The sequence below is a fragment of the Zingiber officinale genome, chromosome 3B, assembly GCF_018446385.1.
Source record: "Zingiber officinale cultivar Zhangliang chromosome 3B, Zo_v1.1, whole genome shotgun sequence".
Lineage (NCBI taxonomy): Eukaryota > Viridiplantae > Streptophyta > Magnoliopsida > Zingiberales > Zingiberaceae > Zingiber > Zingiber officinale.
The window spans coordinates 57,567,295-57,572,378 of record NC_055991.1 but is presented as its reverse complement, the minus strand read 5'-3'; the positions used below and the strand labels follow the sequence as shown (position 1 = coordinate 57,572,378).

Genomic DNA, 5,084 nt, shown 5'->3' with positions numbered 1-5,084 from the left:
AAATATATATTTTACCTAATATATTAAGATCATTGATTTTATAAAGGTGAATAATATTTTTCAGATACCTTCGTGGTAAAAAAATCACCGGTTGGGTAAAATTAGTGGTTGACGATATTTATAAAATCACAAAAAAAATTTGAACACCTATTTTTTTTTTCTTAATTTGCTAAATCAATTACGTGCATGTAAGACTTAGTTAAATTTCTATAGGAAGCTATAGTTTAACAAGTCACACTTATTTTGAAATATCTGAAGATGGTCGAGGTAACTAGAGAGCTCAGAATGACATGAAACTAGTTCCTAAAGGTTTTTATAAATCTCTTGATCATAAAAATGTCCTCAAATGCATATTTTATCCAATATATTGAGATCATTAATTTTATGAAGGTAAATAATATTTTTAAACACCTTTACGTTAAAAAAATCACTAGTTGCATAAAATTAGGGGTTAAGGACATTTATAAAATCACTGGACTTATAGAAACTCATATGAACTGGTTTCATCTTATTCTGACCTCTCTAGGTACCTCAACCGACCTCGTAAAGTTCAAATTTATAAATAAAATAAATATAGAATCTATGACAAATTTTGAAATTCGTCACAAAATCTGTAACGAATTTTAAAATTCGTAGCAAATCTACAATGGATTTCAAAATTCATCTTAGATCTGTAATTAATTTTGATATTCATCGCAGGTTCTCTGACGAATTTTGAAATTCGTCGCAGATGATAAATATTTTTTAAAGAAACAATAAATTTTTCGAAGCCAGTTGAGATATCTAGAGATCTCAGAATGATATGAAACTAGTTCCTATGAGTTCCTATAAATTCCATGATTATAAAAATACCCTCAAATGTATATTTGACCTAATATATTGAGATCATTGATTTTATAAAGGTGAATAATATTTTTCAGATACCTTCACGGTAAATAAAATCACCAATTGGGTAAAATTAGTGGTTGAGGACATTTATAGAATTAGAAGATTTATAGGAACCAATAGGAACTGATTTTATCTCATTCTGAGCTCTTTAGATATCTCAACCTGCCTTAAAATTTTCAAATTTATAAATAAACAAATATCAAATCTATGACGAATTTTGAAATTCATCGTAGAATTTGCAACCAATTTTAAAATTTGTCATAGATCTGCAACAAATTTTGATATTTTTCATAGAATCCGCGATGAATTTGAAAATTCATTGCAGATTGTAAATATTTTTTTAAAAAAATATTAAACTTTTCGTAGCTGGTTGAGGTAACCTAGAGATATCAGAATAATATGAAAGCAGTTTCTATATGTTCTAATAAATCCCCTAATCATTAAATTACCCTCAAATCTATATTTTACTCAATATATTGAGATTATATATTTTATGAAAGTTATAATATTTTTCGGACACCTTCAAGGTAAAAAAAATCATCGATTGGGTAAAATTAGTGGTTGAGGGCATTTATAAAATCAAAGAATTTATAGAAACTGATAGGACTAGTTTTATTTCATTCGATCTCTCTAGGTACCTCAACCGGTTTTGGAAAGTTCAAATTTATAAATAATATAAATGTCAAATCTGCAACGAATTTTCAAATTCATCTCAGAATCTGTAACAAATTTCAAAATTCGGTGTAGATCTACAATGAATTTTGGTATTTGTGACAGATTCTGCGATGAATTTCAAAGTCATAGATTGTAAATATTTTTTTTTTAAAAATAAACTTTCCGAAGCCGGTTAAGGTACATAGAGAACTCAGAATGACATGAAATAAGTTCCTATAGGTTTCTATAAATCCTTTGGTCATAAAAATGCCCTAAAATATATATTTTACCTAATATATTAAGATCATTAATTTTATAAAGGTGAATAATATTTTTCAGATACCTTCGTGGTAAAAAAATCACCGGTTGGGTAAAATTAGTGGTTGACGATATTTATAAAATCAGTGGATAATCTCTTGATCATAAAAATGTCCTCAAATGTATATTTTACCAAATATATTGAGATCATTAATTTTATGATGGCGAATAAAATTTTTTGGACACCTTTATGGTAAAAAAAATCACCAGTTGGGCAAAATTAGTGGTTGAGGTCATTTATAGAATCAGTGGATTTATAAAAACCTATAGGAACTAATTTTATCCCATTCCGAACTCTTTAGGTACCTCAACTAACCTCGGAATATTCAAATTTATAAATAAAAAAATATTAAATCTGCGATGAATTTTAAAATTTATCGTAGAATCTGCAATAAATTTCAAAATTTGTTACGGATCTACAATGAATTTTTATATTCGTTAATTCTATGATGAAATTTTAAAATTCGTTACAGATTGTAAATATTTTTTTAAAAAAAATTAAAATTTTGCAATGAAATTTTGGATTTATCATAGATTTGTTACGAATTTTACAACGAATTTACTTTTGTCGCAAAAAACCTAAGTTTTTAATCCACCCGAACCCTTTTCCCCTTTGCTCTAATTTTTCTTCGAGGCAGCGCCTGTAGGAGATTTCGTTGGGGCGATTTCTGACAAGGTAAGGTCTTCACCTCTCTCTTCCAACTCCGACGAGTCTCTCGACACTCGGCCGGCGATGACTGGCACTGGCTGACTATGAGAACCTGCGGCTGGCCCTGGTGAGGGGGAGTCTGAAGCGCAAGAGGGATTGCTCCTGGCGAGGGACATCCGGTGATGATGTTGAGCGGAAGGCATCAGTTATGGTATCATCGCTAAAATCATCGTTGAAGGAAGTGTGTAGTCTAGAAGACTTGATGGAGAGAATGGAGCTCTATATGAGTAGAAAAGTTGCAAGGAGGCCCTCATTACGACGAGTCAAGTTTGCAAGGTTAGTAGCAACTGAAACCTTTTAGCTTACTCATTGCATTCACATTTTACTGTTTATTGAACTTTGTGTAACGCTCAATTTATCCTCACATATTGTGGCTTCTCGATTAGTTTCTCAAAGACCAACATATTGTTTCCTTGATGAATAATCATCAGCTGCAATCCTTGTCCTTTGTACTGTGCCTTGGTTGGAACGTTATGGAAGAAATTGTAATGGCTACTTAATTTAATCTTGATGTAATCATTGTATGTAAAGTTTGTAGCTTAGTTAATATATCATACGTACTTCTTCACAGACTAAACATCATCAGTGTGTTTCTTTTGAAGTTTGCTGGTGATTCTTATATGTTAAAGAAACTGTTATTGCTAAAGACAGATTTCTCATTTCATATTTCATATTTCATATTTCATTATTTAGAGCATAGATGAAGGAAGACTGAAAATGAAAGCAAGCTGCCCACTTGTAACTGATATCAGGTTGAAGGAAAATGCAATTAGAACCTTAATGAGCTATAATCCAATGTGGCTTTGTGTTGGATTGCATAGAATATTTGGTGGTGACTCTTTTCTTTCTAATGAGGAAGGAAAATCAGATCAAGAGTTTCTGTTCCTCAAGATGGTAATAAAAACACAATTCTTTTCTCAAGTGGAGCTTGCAAGATCTTTTGCATATAATAAGTTGGTTGAGGGCCTGTATAAGCCAGGTTATCATGAAGCTTTGGGAAGTGTGATCTTGAAGAAATTTTTGTTGCTTGTTGTTTCACTTGACAAAGCAAGTCTGAGTACACTCTTCCAACTAAATATGGGATTGATAGTATTGATGGTGGTTCTCCTCTGTTGTTTATTCTTCATTCCCATTTAAAATCAAGTCAGCAAGTTATCAATGGTAGGTTTCTGTAATAGAAAGAGCAGATATCACTAATCATTATTTTCTATTAAGTTAATGTAGAGAGATGTTTATTCTTATTTCTTCATTGCTCTGATTGTTCTTTTGAAAATTTTTAGAGTTTTTATCAGAAATAATGCATGGGGAAGGTAATCTTCTAGCACATCTTCTCACTCTGGGTTACAAAGTGAATCACCAGCAAGTAATATGGTTTCTTGTTCATCCAATTTCATAGCCATCTTTGAAAATGCTTTTAGCTACTTTTTGTTATACAGTTCAATTTTTTGTTTACGCTTCTCATCTATGTGCTTTGTATGTTTAACAAACATCTCTTTACTAATAGAATCCAATTTCAGAATGAGTTTAATGTGAAAGATTTATCTAAAGAAATTCAGGATGGTGTACTGCTTTCTAGGGCTATTCAGCTATTGCAAAATAATGCATCTATATTATAAGTTACTTCATATTAGTAACTTGTTAATAGATATTTTCGTGCTTCAAGTGTTCAACTAAAATTCCTTTGTGATTGACTTCAACAGAAATTAATGGTTCCTCCAAACACAAGTAAAAAGAAGTTGTAGATGGTGGTGATGAATCTTCTTGTATGAATATTATTTATCTCATAATTAGTATATTTGAATATTAATTATTTGATTATGAATGTTTCTTTTTTTGTTAATACTGTTAATTTGTTTGAAACAAGATTGGTCAAACACAATGAAAATCAATATCGGAGTAAGTAAAATTTTTTTTTTGTGGTCATATATAGTAATTTATTTCTTGTAATAATTGATATTGTTTATATTTTTAGTTTGATGCAGGGGAAAAGGATATTGGAAGAAGACGGAGAAGATTTAGTGATGTTTGAATATTTTTTATGAATGGATGGTTTAGAACTTCTTATGTTGTTGGATTGTATGAATATTTTATAATGTTTGGATTTGATGTATGAATTGTGATTTGATTTAAAGTATAGTTTTATTTTGTTAGATATGGTGTGTTATATATAATGTGTATGAATTTGATGCATATTTGATAGATATTTTTGTACTAATTCTAGATTAAATGTAGAAATTAATTAATTTTGGCTACTTTTTATTATGTTTTGCGATAAATTTTGTGATGAAAAAATTGTCATTGCAAATTTATTTTCGATTGTCGTAGAAATCTGTGACGAATCTAAAATTCGCCGCAGAATCTACGATGAATCTAAAAATTCGTCACAGAATTTGTGATGAATCTAAAAATTCATCGTAGAATCTGAAAATTCATCGCAAAATCTAAAAATTTGTCACAAAATTTGCAACGAATCTAAAATTTTTTCACAGAATCTAAGACGAATATGGAAATTAGT

At 29.9% G+C, this 5,084-nt stretch overlaps 1 long non-coding RNA gene across 1 annotated transcript; it reads left to right on the top strand.

Moving 5' to 3' along the window:
* Nucleotides 1-2,466: 2,466 nt before the first annotated feature.
* Nucleotides 2,467-4,719, top strand: LOC122056505. The gene is made up of 2 exons (XR_006133196.1): nucleotides 2,467-2,845; nucleotides 4,542-4,719. It is a non-coding gene; the product is annotated as an uncharacterized LOC122056505 (long non-coding RNA).
* The last annotated feature ends 365 nt before the right edge of the window (nucleotides 4,720-5,084 follow it).